An 18,395-nucleotide genomic window follows, 5' to 3' on the forward strand; every position below is an offset into this window, starting at 1 on the left:
AGCTTCCCCTGTTAAGAAGGAGCAGCCGGATGTGGTGGAAAACTGTGTTCAGTCTCTGGCTCCAGCCCTAATGTAGCCTTGAGGAAGTCTCTTTATGACTTGGGACCTGAGCTCCCTCATCTATGAAGCTGGGGAGTGGGATTTGATTTATTCCAAGACTCTTTCCAACTCCAAGATTCTTGCACCTAGTTGTTGTTTTTTTGTTTGTTTGTTTATTTATTTGTTTGGGTTTTTTTGTGAGGCAATTGGGGTTAAGTGACTTGCCCAGGGTCACACAGCTAGTAAGTGTTAAGTGTCTGAGGCCGAATTTGAACTCAGGTACTCCTGACTCCAGGGCCGGTGCTCTATCCACTGCGCCACCTAGCTGCCCCTACACCTAGTTGTTTTAATGAATTGGTGGTAAGCTCCTTGTGGTAAGGGACTGTGTTGTCTATAATCTTTATATGTAGAGGCCTAGTACAGAGCTTTCTAGCTAGTTAGTGATTAATAAATATTTGTTGAATTTAATGGAATGGAAAATATCTTAAAGGGATTTTACTTCAAATGCATTCCTCCTGTACCTAAGGGCTGTGTTTACAAGGGGCACATGTGACAGCTCAACCTAATCCTAAAATTAATATTTCTCAAAGTGTAAAATCAAAGGATTATTTCTGGTTCAAGTTCAAATTTAATGGAAAAAAGAAAGAAATGAGGGAGTAGGCCTGGAAGTCTAATAAATAAGGGTTCCCTTAGGCTAGGAGAAGGCAAGAACTACAGAGATAAAAGAATTTCTTAGAAATCATGGTGCACCTGTTTGCTGGGACTCCACATGGGTTAAACTAGCAACTGAGGCTTAAGCTGTAGTTGACAAAAGGTTTGAAAAGATGAAGGCCTGAATGAAGCTTTCTGTAAGGAATGTGAAAGAACAGTGTTGTGCAAGAGGAGATAGCCAGCGAAAGGATGATTTTATTTATAGAAGGGAAAGTAAACAGGAGATGAAAATGGAGCAACATCTCAGGAATGAGAGGAGTAGATAAAGAACTGCATTCACAAAAAAGCAGATGTGGAATTTATTGGAGAAAGGGGTGGGGGAAGGAGTAGATCTACCACTAACCCAGCCTACTCAAAACCCTGGTCCAATGCTGAAAATATAGACTAAATTTTGAAGCTGGAAATATTCATCAATGTGTTAAATGTCACACATTCTAAAAATAAGAGATGAGTTTTAACAGCCCTATAGTCAAAGACCAATCATTGGAATTTTGCTTGTATGATGCCATAGCAATTCAGATGGCTCTTGAGTCTCCATGGCAACAGCCTGATGCTACCTTTTGTTCGGCTGGTGATCTGTCTAGTCACATGATGCCTGAGTGCATTACATAGGAAATGTAGAGCAGCAGCTGATCTGATTTTCATAATTAGTGGCACACTGAATGTAGGCCACTGTGAGGGACTTTTACAAGGATTCATTCTAGGCTTTACAAGTCAGACCTGATCCTGCTGATTACCTTTCCACTGGGAACTGACTAGCCTACTGGATGCTTATCTGTGCCCTGCTTCATCACTTCTTTCTTAAATAGTGGCTTGCAAGCTTGTTAAAAACCATATGTCTTTTCAGATAAAATCCCCCTCCCCCAACTGAGGAATCCTTCTGGTTATTTCTAGTCATCTTAGACTTCAAATCCCTATTTCTACTCCTCCTCTGGCCAATGTGACTTTGGGAAAATAATTTAACCCCTCTGGGTCTCTGTTTCCTCATCTGTAAAATGAGGATATTGAACCAGATGACTGGAGGTCGCTTTAATTTTTTTTCTAATTTTGTGGGGCAATGGGGGTTAAGTGACTTGCCCAGGGTCACACAGCTAGTAAGTGTCAAGTGTCTGAGGCTGGATTTGAACTCAGGTACTCCTGAATCCAGGGCCAGTGCTTTATCCACCGCTTCACCTAGCTGCCCCTGCTTTAATTTTTAAATGAGGAATTCTTAACCTGGGCTTTGCAGACCACTAAAGAGTCTGTGGATAAATTTCTAGGGATATGTGAACTTGAATGTGGAAAAAATAATTTTTTATTTTCACTTACCTTTAACTGAAATTTAGCATTTCCTTTCATTATTATTTTTTTTGCGGGGCAATGAGGGTTAAGTGACTTGCCCAGGGTCACACAGCTAGTAAGTGTCAAGTGTCTGAAGCAAGATTTGAACTCAGGTCCTCATAAATCCAGGGCCAGTGCTTTATCCACTGCTTCACCTAGCTGCCCCCCTTTCATTATTTAAAATATTATCCTGAGACTTTCAAAGACATTTATGGCACAAAAAAGGTAAAGAACCCCAGTTTTAAATCTCTAGTCTTATGGCCCTATGAATTGTACTATAAGGTAAGAACAGTAGATGATCCTAACTGATTACCATACACACAGTTCATTTTCCATTTTACTTCTTCACAGTGTAGTCTATTGGGCAGTGGAATGATAGCATATGCTGGGATTTGGGAGAAAGCATTTCAGTTTTCTATTCAAGGTCATATTTATTGCCATATGATAGAGAGCTGGAAGGGAATATGGAGGTCACTGGACCAAAGGGTCATTAATTTTGATCTGGAAAGGAAAGGAACTTAGACCCATTAGTCTAGCTCCATTACTTCTGCTTACCTCAGAGGTATTTGGGGTGGGGGGAACAGGACCACTGAAAGGCAAACCTAGGATGCAGCTCTAAAGCACATTCCTAGCAGTAAAATTATACTTATTGCCACCATCAACACTTATTAAGATCCCAAATATGAGTAGGACACAACTAGCATAGCTATGATGTGGAAAGGTAACTACTAAGAGTTGAAATAATACTGGGTTGGGCACCTGGAGACATGTTTAAGTCTTGACTCTATCATCAGCCAACTATGTAATCTTGGACAAGTCACTTCATAGCTTCGTGTCTCTTCTCTAGAATGAGGAAGGCAAAAGTAGAAGCTCTCCAGTGTTCCTCTCAGTTCAAAAATTCTATAATTCCATATAGTATAGCTAAAAGATATAGTACCTGCCCTTGAGGAGTTTCCATTCTAGTTGGGGAGACAGGATTTATTCATAAGAAGATAAGTAATGTTATAAACAGTATATCAAATGAATGGTGCAGATAGTACTATAGGAACTCAGTGGCAGAAGAGATCATTAAGATGTTGAGGAATGGATTAATGGAGGAAGACTCACTTGACCTGAGCCTTGATGTGGAAGTTGGTTGAAAGGTTATGGCCAAGCTAAATTAAAAAAAAAATCATCCAAATGGAAATTGAACAAAAGAATGATCTATGTACACAAAGACCTTGGTCTGATTTAACAGAGAATAAATGAGGTGAATATGGTCCCAGGAAACAGATTCAAAGCATTCTTCTCTCCTGGGCATTATTTTCCATCATTCCATGCTTTCCAGTTATAGAAATGTCTGAATATATTTGGACATCCAGGGAAACACCCTGGACTATTTTCAGTCTTATATGTGGCATTTCCAGGGCTGACTGTCATTTCTAGAGGGACAGAATTTAAAAATCAAGCATTCCCTTCAAGCAAATAATGTACTTCTTTATTTCATGTATAATCCCTCCTCTTATTTCTCATATGTGACCAATCTCCCATCCATTCGGAGTTTTTAGAGAGATTTCTTTTCCATGAAGGTAGAAAAGAGGACATGCCCCAAGCGAATTTGAGCTAATCTTGTTCTCCCCATGTATACAGCATATTTCATGATATATATGTGCCAGAGCAGACCTCTAGGACCGAGGGTAGATCTTTTATGGAACCTTTATGCGAAACCACAGGAAAGAACCACGTTGGAGGAGAAGGCACGAATGGATCGCAATTAGCACCAGTATAATGAGTAACTAAATTGATGAGATCCATTGCAGTATCAAAAACGATCTAGTTTCAGGGATTGCAAAAAAAGGTGGGAGGGATTAATGAATTGCAAGTAAATAAACATTTATTAAATATTGTATATCAGGAACTGTGTTAATAAGTGAATAAAAGTATATGTTACATAAAACTTCCTTCTACCTTTCTTTTAAAGCCTTCTGAGGAATACTTTCCCCATTACTCAGAACAGAAAATTTTCTGAGGTTCTTTGTTTTTTAAAAATATATTTTTAATTTCCTCCCAATTACATGTTGTTGTTGGGTTTTTTGTCTTTTTTTGCAGGGCAATGAGGGTTAAGTTACTTGCCCAGGGTCACACAGGTAGGAAGTATCAAGTGTCTGAGGCCGGATTTGAAATCAAGTTCTCCTGAATCCAGGGCCAGTGCTTTATCCACTGTGCTACCTAGCTGCCCCTCCCAATTACATTTAAAACAAGTTTTTTAACATTTGATTTTTTTAAGTTTTGAGTTCCAAATTCCATCCCTTTCTCCCTTCCCCCTCCCCCATGGAAAGCAATTAGATATAGCTTATACATGTGTAAGCATGTAAAACATTTCCCATATTATTTTGTACAAGAAGACATGAATAAAAGAAAAAAAGAAAGAAAATTAAAAATAGCATTTCAGTCTGTGTTCAAACAATATCAGTTCCTTCTCTGGAGGCAGAGAGTATGCGTCATCATTAATCCTTTGGGATTGTCTTAGTGTATTGCTGAGAATGTCTAAGTCATGTACAGTTTTTTATTGTACAACATTGCCATTACTATGTACAACGTTGTCCTGGTTCTGCTCACTTTGTTTTGCATCAGTTTATGTAAGTCTTTCCAGGTTTTTCTAAAATACTCCTACTTGTCATTCCTTATAGTACAATAATATTCCATCATAATCATACACTACAGCTTGTTAAGCCATTCCCCAATTGATGGGCATCCTCTGGATTTCTGATTCTTAGCTACCACAAAAAGAGCTGCTATAAGTATTTTTTATAAATAGGTCCTTTTCCCTTTTTATAAAAATATCTTTCAGATGTAGACCTAGCATTGGTGTTGCTGGATCAAAGTGTATGCACAGTTTTATAGCCCTTTTAGTATAGTTTCAAATTGTTTTCCAGAATGACTGAATCAGTTCATAGCTCCATCAACAGTGTATCAGCATCCCAGTTTTCCCACATTCCTTCTAACATTCATCCTTTTCCTTTTTTGTCATATGAGTCAATCTGATAGGCATGAGGTAGTACCTCAGAGTTGTTTTAATTTGCATTTCCTAAGAGAGGCTAATTGAAATAACTAAGGTTATTCAATATTTCAAGAATCTGTGACTTCATTGATTTAAGCCCTTCTTACACTCATGCAAATCACAACCTCTCTTGGTCTTTGAGAGTTACTTTAGCTGGGGGCAGCTAGGTGGCACAGTGGATAAAGCACTGGCCCTGGATTCAGGAGGACCTGAGTTCAAATCCAGCATCAAACACTTGACACTTAGTTTTGTGACCCTGGGCAAGTCACGTGACCCTTATTGCCCTGAAGGGAAAAAAAGTTACTATTGCCTAAAAATATCTATCACATTGTGGCCAAAATGGTTATGGGACTCTCTGAACTTTATTGGGCTTGGTTACACCCCTATCCCTGTGCCTAGCCTCAAAGCCTTTCTGAGCTTGGTAATATATCCCAGTGGATAGATATGGTGCAGTAGATAGAATGTTGGGCCTGGAGTCAGGAAGACTCCTCTTCCTGAGTTCAAATATGGCCTGAGACATGTACTAGCTTTGTGACCCTGAGCAAGTCACTTAACTCTGCCTCAGTATCCTCATTTGTAAAAATGAACTGAAGAAGGAAATGGCAAACCACTCCGCTATCTTTGCCAAGAAAACCTCAAATGTGGTCACAAAGAGTTGGATGCAACTGGAAATGACTGAACAACAAATATATGCTAGCACTTGTGTTGTGCAAGAAGACCCTTTGGGTCTTTAGGTTCATCTTATGACATGATGAGGTATCACAAGAAGACTTTAGTGGGCAAGATCTCTCCATAAGGCTAATGGATGAGAGTTGCCCTCTGGTTTGAAAGAGACCACACCTCTTTCCCCAGAATACAACTAGGTCCTGATTGGTTTGGATAATTAATCCTTTGAAGTATTCCTATGTATTCAAATGTGCATTATTCGAAGTTATAATTACGTGAAATTTGGTAATTGGTTCCAGCCCAATAGAAATATGCAATGGGGAATTCAAACAATGCAACTCTACTTTAAACATGATAAAGCAATTTAACCCATGGCTTACTTCTATAATCCATGTCAATTGTTGTCTTCTTAGTAAGTGGACCAAGGTTAGATAATGGCAAATTCTCATTCTCAAAATTCTTTTGTAGCTCCTATCTGGTCATTATGCAAATGGTTTTTCTGTCGTTTTTGGAACAATTTATCTGCTAGAAACTAAGCTTCCAGTCTGCATTTAAACATAAAATATTTATTCCAAAGAGTGATTAATACAGAAGAAGCTAGTATCCTAATCACCTCAGTTAAAAACATATGAGGAATAATTTTTTTTTGATCCCTTAGATGAGTACAGTTTCTTACTTGGCTCTTTCCCAGAATGGTCCCATCTCAGTCATCACAAAAGAAACAAACCATCACTTGGGAAAATCCTAGTAGTCTCGGTGCACTGAAATCACTACTCCCATTGAAAGTAGCAGTTCTGTTCCCCTTTATACTAATCACAATAAATGCTGTTACACTTGTTTCTTCAGCTTCTGCTTGCCTCACACAATTTTGTTCTCTGATGCTGATGAGTTCACAATCATCACTATCTGGTTTCTGCAGGTGGCCCAGGTTTGACTTAGGAGAGTCCACTGCTTGTCCAGAGACAGCCATTGCCTATGTCCACCATCTTCCCTTGATATCCCCTCTTTTTTCCTTCTTTTCTTCTCTTCACTGTGTCATCTTAGGATACCATAGGCCTTCCACATACAGCATTCTAGAAAATGAAATATTTTCCTACCATTCTCCTATCTGCAGCAGGACTCACTTGGGTAGACTCCTATCAAAACTTCACAGATTTGTTTGGAATGAATTTTATTAGTATGAGAAATGATCTTTTCTGCCAGCTCCTCTTGGTACAAGGAGCAGCTACCTATTCTGCCTAAAACATATCCTAACATTATAATCAGCATATAATTGAAATCCAATATCTCCTTATATCACTAAATCTTTTAGGTGCTTGGTATTATGCTAAATGTTTGTCTCTGGTGTTAGTACCTAAAATGCTGAGATTAAAAACCTGTCTTCCTTCAGATTTGAAGTGAAGATCTCAGCATGAGTCAGCATGCTGACTGACAATTAGACACTGGGTAAGACACTTAGTGCCTCTGTTTTGTTTTTTGTTGTCATCCAATCATTTTTCAGTCATGTCCAACTCTTTTTTTTTTTTTTTGGTGAGGCAATTGGGGTTAAGTGACTTGCCCAGGGTCACACAGCTAGTAAGTGTCAAGTGTCTGAGTCCGGATTTGAACTCAGGTCCTCCTGAATCCAGGGCCGGTGCTCTATCCACTGCGCCACCTAGCTGCTCCCCATGTCCAACTCTTTATCACCTCATTTGGGGTTTTCTTGGCAAAGATACTAGAGTGGCTTACTTCTTACTCCAACTCATTTTACATATGAGGAACCTGAAGCAAACAGAATCAAATGACCTACCCAGAGTCGTAATGCCTGTGTCTGAGGCCAGATTTGAACTCAGGATGATGACTCTTCCTGACTCCTGGCTGATATTCTATCTACTGCAGCATTTCTATCCACTGGCTTACATTACCAAGCTCTAATCTACTGTGCCACCTAGCTGCTCTAACTATTTTGGTTTAGAGGTCTACAAAATGAAGGGAGGACCTTTACATGACTAGAATAGCTACAGATAAGTATCATTTGTAAGGCAGTTTTTATGTTTTGAGATTGTTAAATGAAAAAATCCTGAATCTCTTATTATTTTGATTGTTATGACACATAGTAACAGCTTGACTCAAGCAATTATTTTCTTTTGTATCTCAAACCTAAATTGGTTAAGTGTGTTTAAGATGCAATACTGATTTGAAAAAATAACTCATAGCAATGAAAATAATGAATTCTGTGGTGGAATTATTTTTGACTGGTCACATTCTAATCTTAATTCCTTTACTATAAGATTTCAAAATCACAGAATTTTAGATGTGGAAAGGACTTTAGCAGCCATTTTAACACAACCCATAAATGAAAAGGACTCCCCACTGAAGCAACCCAATCCCTGGTCATCCAGCCTTGACTTGAAAATCTCCAGTGAGGGAGAAACCACTACTTCTTGAAATCATCTATTTCACTTTTTGGACAGCTTTAATTGTTACCAAATCTTTTTTTTTTTCTGATATCAAGCCTAAATTTGCCTGTTTGTGACTTCTACCTATTGTTCCTTGTTCTGGTCTCTGGGGCCAAAAAGAGTCAATCTAACATGTCCTTTACATGGCAGGCTTTTAAATCACAGCTCTCATAAACCCTTGAGTCTTTTCTTCTCTGAACTGAACATCCCTGGCTCCTTTCATTGATTCTCCTATGATACAGTCTCACGACATTCTGTCATCTTGGTTGCCATCCTTTGGATGCGCTCTAGCTTATCAATGTCCTTCCTTCTTAATAAATGCTCTTTTATTCATTCGTCTATGCTTTCTTAGACTGTGCTATGTAGAACTGAACAAAGTGCTCCAAATGTGTTCTTACTAGAGGAACCATAACTTCTTATTTCTGCAAGATGTGCCTCTTAATACAGTCCAAGATTGCATTAGCCTTTTGATGAAGGAAGGAAGGAAGGAAGGAAGGAAGGAAGGAAGGAAGGAAGGAAGGAAGGAAGGAAGGAAGGAAGGAAGGAAGGAAGGAAGGAAGGAAGACAAGAATAACAAGCATCTTTTAGATACTAGGTACTGGGAATATAATCATAAGAAAGCAAAACAGTCACTGTCCTCAAGTAACTTACATTCTAATGGGGAAATATAATAAATAAAGGGGTGGAAGAAGGGGGAGAAGGTGAACATATGCAGAAGCATGGTATAGAGATGACCTGGAAGTGATATGGAGGGAGGGCCTGGAACTGGCTAGATAAAGTAAAAGCTTGCCTATCAGAGCTCAGGCTCCCAGAAGCAGTGTCCAAGGTTAATATTGAGCTTGCAGTCCACTAAAAGCTCTACATCTTTTTCTTCTAATTGATTGTCTAATATCCCCATTTTGTACTTATGAAGATGATTTTTTAAACTCAAGTGTAGTACTTTACATTAATCATAACTGAGTTTCATCTTAATCAAATTCAGATGTTGTTCTAGCCCAGGGATTATTAACCTGAGTTTATGAACTAAAATAATTAGATCTTTAATTCAACATAATTGGTTTCCTTCAAAATCCCATATATTTTGTTTTATGCATTTAAAAACAGTATTTAGTTGTTCAGTTGTTTTCAGTCATGCCTGACTCTTCACAACCCCAGTTGGGTTTTCTTTGGCAGAAGTACTACTGGAGTGGTTTGCCATTTCCTTCTCCAGCTCATTTTACAGATGAGGAAACTGAGCTAAACAGAGTTAAGTGACTTGCCCAGGGTCACACAGCTAGTAAGTGTCTGACACCAGATTTCAACTCAGGAAACTCAAGTCTTCATGACTCCAAGCCCAGTACTCTATCTACTGCTCCGTCTAGCTCCCCTATCTTATTCTTAGAAACGGTCCATAGATATCACCAGATTGCCCAAGGGGTTCACGACACAGAAATGGACAAGAATCCTTTCTCTAGCCTATCAACATCTTTTTGGATCCTAACTCTGCCATCCGGACCATTAGAGATCCCTCCTCACTTTGTATCAACTGCAGATTTGAGGGCAGGTTATTTATGCATTTTATCTATTGGTACAAATATTAAATAGAACAAGATCAGATACCTGAGGGATTCTCCTGGGACTACCTGCCACATTTACATTGTACATTAATGACTCTTTTTTAATTCAGCCAATGAGCCAGTTTAGAATACATCTATTTTGATCAGCTAGTGTACAGCTCTCCATCTTTTCCACAAGAATAGTACAAGATACTCTATTAAACACTTTGCTAGAAATCTAAACAAACTTTGTCTACAGCATTGCCATGATCAGTACTAGTTTAGTAGCTCTGCCAAAAATGGAAATGAGGTAAGCCTAACATGACCTGTTCCCAATGAAATTACATTCCTTGTGATTGTTGATTCCTTTTCTACCTGTTCTCTAGCCATGTTTTTAATACGAACTGTTCTAAAAACTTCCCAGGAATCAAATTTTTTACTAGCCTTTAGTGAACATATTTTATTATTTTTCTTTTTTCTGAAAATCAGGACAAAAGTGACCCTTCTCACGCGTCCTGTGGTACCTGTACTTTCAGATATCCCTGACTCAGCAGTCACATTCACCAGTTCTTTCAGTATCCAAGGATATAGCTTGTTGGTGCCAAGTAACTTGAATTCATCAAAAGAAGCTCTGTCCTGACTTGTCTTGGCCATCACCTCCCTGCTTTGCCATTTGTGTTCTGCTATTTCTAGTGCAAACATCATTTTCTCGCAGAAACAACTGGAGTAAAATAGGAACCAAACTGCCGTCTCCTTATTGTCATTTATCATTACCTCATCCTTCCAAAGCAGGGGTCCTGCCCTTCCCTGCCCCCACTCCACAAAGTAAGCTAAATTAAAAATCCCCTTTTGTTGTCCTTAATTTTCTTTTAAGGCCTTGTCTCATTCTGAGCCTTTTGCATGCCTAGCACTAATTTTATATTCATCCTTATCTTATAAGTTTATCTGCTTCTTTCATTACATGCCTTACTTCTGTATGTATCTTTTAAAAATCTAGATTGGTGATGTATATGCATTAGACAACTTCCATTTTTCCTCCTCATCAAAATTGTTTCCTTTTGTATCTTCAGGCACTTTTTGTCTCTTAGGTGATGTATGAGTAGTACTAAAATTAAGAGGAAAACCACAAAAGCATTCAGTACAAGCTCAATAATTTCTGTAGAATAAGGGGAAAAGGACTCGACTTCTGATTTCATTGATATGGGGGAGAAAATTCCTTCTCTCATTGCAAGTTAGCACCTTCTCTCCAACTTAGGGTCTTAAAGATCTAGTTAAAGTACTGATAAGTTAAATGACTCACCAAGGGTCACACAGTCAGTTTGTCAGATGAGGAATGTGAACCCAGGTCTTCCTGGCTTTGAGGCCAGTCCTACAGCCACTCTTTTACTTTCCTCTAACCATTGGATGATGTGCATTATAGAAGAGTTGGCAAATACAATAGCAATTATATTTTGGATTGCTGTGGCTCTCTACTTCCCTCTGAAATCTGTTCCTTCTGGCTTCACCATTTCTCTTAGTGGCACCCAGTTTTCGAGGCTTAAAACCTTGACATCATATTTCATTCCTCCCTCATCTAATCACTTCCCTCATTAGAACCAGTTACCAAGTTCTTCCTGGCTAGTTCTACCCCTGCTATTTCCCACACCCACATCCACATCCATTCCTATTTGTGTTTCTACCACTTAAATACATCGATTACTTCTTGGTCTTCTTCAAAAACAAAGAACAAACAACAACAATATTGATTACCACCACTACAACCTAGGGACAATTGTAAAAGTCCAACAGTTTATATTTCCAATCAGTTACCAGTTTTATCCGGTGTTGCTGTGAGGTTCAAGTAAAATAAAATAAATGCTGTGCAAACCTTAAAGCACTTTATAAATCTGGTTATTATTACTGGGGCAGTTAGGTGGCACAGTGGATAGAGCATTGGCCCTGGAGTCAGGAAGACCTGAGTTCAAATCCAGTCTCACACACTTAATAGCTATGTGACTCTGGGCAAGTCACGGAACCCTGTTTGCCTCAGTTCCTCTTTTGTACAATGGAAAGGAAATGGTAAACCACTCCGATGTCTTTGCCAGGAAAACCTCAAATGGGGTCATGTAAAGTCAGACAAGAATGAAACAACTAAACAATGACAACCAATCATTATTAAACATTATTATTAATTACCAAGTAAGTCTGAAAATCTTAAAATTTTTTAAAATTCAAGTTTCTAGAAACACACTGATTATGGAGGGTGATGTCATTCAGTCATTTTTTTTTTTGCAGGGCAATGAAGGTTAAGTGACTTGCCCAGGGTGACACAGCTAGTAAGTATAAAATGTCTGAGGCCAGATTTGAACTCAGGTACTCCTGAATCCAGGGCCAGTGCTTTATCCACTTCGCCACCTAGCTGCCCCCAGTCATTTTTTAAAAAATGGTATTTGGCATTATCTAGATCCTAAGGTATCCAAGACCTCCAAAAAAGTCCTAATCTAAAGCTTTACTATAATATGGGGACAATGGGTTCTTGGAGCTGATGCCATCAGAGTTTGAATTCCAGCAAGTTCTTTTGTGCTGGAAAATTTTGAAGTATAGCACAAGCAACAGACTGTTTTCTGAGGATCAACCCAGCTAATGATGGAAATACACTGTACCAGGTGAATTACTTAGCTGTGCAAATCCATGAAGGAAAGATAGGCCTCAAGCTTGTGTGGCTCCCTTTCAGTTTTGCAGTGATGATAGTGTTGTTGTTCAGTTGTCTCAGTCACCTATGACTTTTTGTGACCCTGTTGGGGATTTTCTTAACAAAGATACCAGAGTAGTTTACCATTACCTTCTACTGATCATTTTCCAGATAAAGAAAGTGAGGGGGGCAGCTAGGTGGCACAGTGGATAGAGCATCGGCCCTGGTTTCAGGAGGACCTGAGTTCAAATCCGGCCTCAGACACTTTACACTTACGACCTGTGTGACCCTAGGCAAGTCATTTAACCCCAAATGCCTCACGAAAGAAAGAAACAAAGAAAGAAAGAAAGAAAGAAACAAAGAAAGAAAGAAAGAAAGTTAGCCAAACAGGGTTAAGAGACTTGCCCTGGATTACATAGCTAGTGAGTGTTGGAGGCTAGATTTGAACTTAGGACTTTCTGACTCCAGGCCCAGCACTCTATCTACTGTACCACCTAGCTGGTAGAGAGGCAGAAAAGGGGCAGGAAACCTGTTGCTCTTAGCAGTATCATACTTTTCAAATGGTAAGCATCAATTTAACTGTTGACTCTCTAAATGTGAGATCTTAATCCAAAGACCAACATATTGACATATTTTGGAAGAAAGTAACCACATCTATATTGACAATCTCAAGATAAATAAAACCTACAGATGAAAGGAAGTAGCAGCTCAAAGGGGGAAATTATTCAAAGATTTTCTTTGGAGACATAAACAAAAATGTTGGTAGAGTAGGTTTCTTCTTACAATTAAAAACAATAAAAACCATTATTTTATGAGATCCTCAGCTATCTCATTTTGGGAAGTTTTTGATAAGCAGAAGCAAAAACAAGCAAAAACCTACCAAGATCATAACTTTTTTTGTCATCTATTGTTGATAATGAAGAGCTTAAGGAACGCTACCCAAAAAGGTGGGACAACATCCTCCAAACCAATATAAAGTATATTTTGGTACTTAGTGACTTCAAACTGTAGATGACCTTGGGGTAAGGATGGCAAAAAGCCAGGTTACAAAATACAAGATGAAAAATGTGAATACTACTCAGAAACCTCAAGTCTACATAGCATGATCAGTTTCTTCCAAAAGAGAGTCAGACATTAATGCACTGTTTGTGGAGTTGTAAACTGATTCAAATATGACCGAAGGGTTATAAAACATGCATGCTCTTTGACATCGTAATACCACTACTAGATCTCTATCCAAAAAGAGATAAAAAAAACCAAAAAGTTAAAGGACCTATATTTGCAAAAAATATTTATGGCAGCCCTTTTCTGGTGCAAAGAATTTAAAATTGAGATGCCATCAATTGGGGAATGGCTGAATAAATTGTGGGATGAGATTATGATGGAATCCTGTTGTGCTAAAATAAATGATGAGCAGGATGGTCTCAGAAAAACATGGAAAGACTTGCATGAGCTGATGCAAAGTGAAATGTACTGTATACAAAGTAACAGCAATATTGTAAGATGATCAGCTATTAATGACTTAGTTATTATCTGCAATACAATGCTCCAAGACAACTGTGAAGGACTTATGAAAAATGCAGTCCATTTCCAGAGAAAGAACTGATGGTGGGGGCAGCTAGGTGGCACAGTGGATAAAGCACCAGCCCTGGATTCAGGTGGACCTGAGTTCAAATCCGACCTCAGACACGTGACACTTACTAGCTGTGTGATCCTTGACAAGTCACTTAATCATCATTGCCCCAGAAAACAAACAAACAAAAGAAAGAACTGATGGTGTCTGAATATAGATTGAAGCATAATTTTTTTAAATTTCTTTTTCTTAAGTTTTTTGGACTGTTTTCTCTTACAACCAGACTAATATGGAATTGTTTTGCATGACTACACATGTATAACTTTTTTTAAGAAAAGCATTTTACAGGGAAAAAAAGTCAGAAGGTTTTGGTGATTACCAAATTTCACAAATGTGAATTTTAGTATATTTTGATGCACTAGAGAAAAAAATCTTGCTACTAATATGGCATCAGAACCAGTTGTCTCTATGCAGTCAGACCATCACCAAGTTAGAGCAAAGGTTGAAATCAACACCATAGCCATATTTAACCAAGGACGTAGAGTATAATTGGGATAGATGCCTGCAAGATGGGACATAACTCAGTATATTCTGATCCAAGGAACACTGTGGGTTATGACCGCTCTGGGAAAATATGATCCCTTAAAGGGATGATAAAGGTTGAAATCTTGTGAGCATCTTGTGAGGAAGGCATGAGAACCTCCAGAAGTTAAATCTTAGTGCCACTGCAGTGAGGAAGAGAGATTGCAGACTATTTCTATCTTTTTAACATTAATATTTTTCTGCTTATGCTGTATGGGATAATATAATATCCATAGAATTGAAGTTGTGGGTCACTAAAACAACAATGGAGAGCCATGTAGTGAATGTGATTGGGGGCAACAGACTATTATTGAAGAAATGCATAAGAGGGGTGGCACAAAATGTATTATCAGAGAGATGAGTGATGGGACAAGGAGGCAGACCTGTCATTTAGCAAGAGCAAGCGATGACTGATATACAACCCACACCCTCTATTTGTATTCTTAACATTTCCCATACCCTTCTCCTCTCCATTCACCTACTACTTTCGTTCAAGTACCTCTATCATTGCACTATCCATACCTTCTACCAGATTTACTTCATAATAAGTAATTAAAGGCACAGAAATAAGAAAGCATGAAGCATATTTTGGAAACTGAGTATTCAAGGTCTCTTGGATACGTAAAGAGGATATCTGACCTTCAATTTGGGACAAATTAGGGGAATTCTGGAATTCCATTTAAAGGAATTTAGCATACTCTTTTTCCTTGTTCCCCTTAATGCTAGTGTCTTCCCTCTGTAACTTTGTCCAATATATCCTGTATAGACAACTTGTTTGAGCATAGTTGTTTGCATGTTATCTCACCCCATTAGATGTGATCTCCTGGAGGGCTGGGGCTGTTCAAAGTACTTCTCACCTCTCTTTTAGACTAGTAAAATAGCCTTCTAACTGGTTTTACTGCTTCAAGTCTCTTCCCTCTCTAGCTGATTCTCTATATACCTGCCATGCTGACATACCCAAAACACAGGTCTGACCATGTCACTCCCCTGCTCAATATATGGCAGTGTCCTCTTATTACCTCTAGGACGAAAACCAAATTCCTTCCTTTGACAGTAAGTTTTGTTTTCAAATAAAAAATAAAGTAAAGGAAAGTTATGAAGGCTAAATCAGAGAGAGTTTTCAGGTTGAGATAAATAAAAGAAGTTTTCGATCTCTTTAACTTAGTAAGTTGAAAGTCGTTTATGAAATAGAGCAATTCAGTCCTCTCATAATGAATATTAATTGTATAGCTACAGTATTCCCCAATGATTACAAGGATCCTGAAGATAACAACCCCAGAAATAGCAAAAGGTGAAAGGAACAGTCTGAGTTATTAATGCAGGAGAAATAGGAAATCTGAACCCACAATGTGTGATGACCTTTGTAGCTTGACTTAGTATTCCCAGGATAGAGCGATTTCACACTGATCTTTTTTTTTTTAAACCACAGTAAGAGACATACTGGTTCATAGGCTGAGGAAGCATTTTTACAGAGCTATCTTAGTGCAGTAACTCATCTTTATGAAGCAATCAGTTTTGCTTTTACATCTTAACAGCAAGGAAATAATGCCTACCATATAACTATTCATTTAGAGAGCATTAGCTGTTAAATGGTGGGGATCACCATTCCAAGTATTGGAAGTAGTCTCATGAATCTAGAACACAATCCTGGGACCTTGTTTAGAGGATTAAATTTAATTCATTAAGCATTCATTTTGAGCACCTAATATTTGGAAAATATTGTGCTAAGCTTCAGGGATACAAATATAGTTACAGCATAGGAATTGTTCTATAGGATATCTTTGCTTTCATAAATTTGAAGAGGGGGGAGCATTTTCAACTGAGAAGAGGGGAAATGGAAGAGAAGATTTTTATGCACCTGAGTTGGACCTTACAGAAAGGAAGGGAAGGAATTCTCATAGGCAAGTAGAGAAAAGGACAGCTTATTCTGGGAATGGGAGAAGGTATGAGCAAAACCATAGTGATAAGAGAAGACAAGAGGAGAATGAAGTATAGTATTATGGGTTATCTGGAATATAGAGTATTTGAAGCAGAATATAATAAGTCATATCTAGAAAAGTAGGTTGCAGTGAGATTGTAGAGGGCATTAAAGACCAGAATAAGAATTTTATATATTTTTTTTGAAGGTTAAGGGGATTCATTGATTTTTTTAAAAGTCAATTAGTGAGATAAATAGAGAGGTTATTTGGAAAATTATTGAGGCAGTAGTGTAAAGGATGGATTGCAAGGTGTAGAATGAAGGTTCTCAGAATAACATCTAATAAGTTATCGCAAGTGGAAACTATGGCAAAGTTCCTTCTCTCCCTCTTTTTCCTCCATTCTCCCCTCTGACCTTGATTATTATTTTCTCTCTTTGAAATCCATTTACTTAAATAATTTTGAATGCTGGATAAAACCTTTCATACCATGAGAGTGCTAGTCTACTTGTACCCTACCCCCTCCCTGCACACATACACACACTCCCAATATGAGAAAATTTGAATTTTACATCATTCATCATTCATTTGAACAAATTTGAATACCTGGCATGTATAAGACCTTATGGGAGAAAGATGTGAAATTTTATCAGGCACAGTCATTTTCCTCATGGAGGTTAATGTCCATTAGGCAGGGAAAGTGGCGCATACACAAATAGCTAGAATACAAAGTAGAATGTGGAAGTTGAATGAGAGAGATACAGTGTGCTATGGTCATCTAAATGAAGGAAAAGTAACTTCTATTTCAGGGAATCTGGAAAGGCTTCGTGGAGAAAATTGAATTTGAACTGGGCTTTTGAAGGATGATAGAACCTGGACACATGGGACTAGCTCAGAGGGCTTGGAGTTGATCCAATTTCCTAAAGCCTTCTATCCTTGCGCAATCCATTTCTTCTACTAGATTTACTTCATAAGTAATTAAAGGAACATGAATGAGAGAAAGCATGGAGCATATTTGGGAAACAGGGAGTACTCCAGGTCTGTTGGATACATGCAGAGGATATATCTGACTAGAAGAGTAAGTTTGGGACAAATCGTGGGAGTTCTTGAATTCCAGTTAAAGGAGTTTAGTATACTCTCTTTCCATGTTCCCCTTAATGCTAGTGTCTTCCCTCTGTGACTTTGTCCAATATATTATGTACAGATAGCTTCTTTGTACCTAGTTGTTTGTACGTTGTCTCACCCCATTAGATGCGACCTCTTGGGGGGCAGGGGCTGTTTTTTGTCTTTCTTTGTATCCTCAGCTTTAGCACAGTTCTTTGGCACATAGTATGTGCTTAATAAATACTTGCTGACTTATTGACATTTGTTTGGTAGGTAATGGAGAGCCACTGAAGATTTTTTTTGAGCAAGAAACAATCAGAACTCTGCATTAGGAAGATTAACTTGTCAACAGCAGGCAGCAGAATAAATAAGATCAGGAAGCCATACAAATGTAAATTAATTAGAAGTCAACTGTAATCATTCTGGGAAGAGGTAATAAAGACCTGAACCATCATAGGGGCAACAACAACAAAAAAATGGAATATAAAGAGGATATCAGCCCATCAGGTCTAAGTTTACAGTGTTTTTATAGTTCAACACTATGAAACATGTTTTGACTAATATTAATTTAGGATCTCTGCTATGTTCCCCTGCTCACAGTATATCTCATATTTTTAAACTAAATCCTTGCAACGCTACATAGAATAGGTAGAGTTGATGATTGAAACACCATTGGAAAAAAATAAAATATAATTTACAAAATAAAATAACATTTAAAAAAAGAAACACTATTTGGAACAACAGTGTCAGTCAATAGGAAACTTCTTTTTTTTTTTTACAAAAGCTTGCAATATATGCAG

This window comes from Dromiciops gliroides, chromosome 5, assembly GCF_019393635.1.
Source record: "Dromiciops gliroides isolate mDroGli1 chromosome 5, mDroGli1.pri, whole genome shotgun sequence".
Lineage (NCBI taxonomy): Eukaryota > Metazoa > Chordata > Mammalia > Microbiotheria > Microbiotheriidae > Dromiciops > Dromiciops gliroides.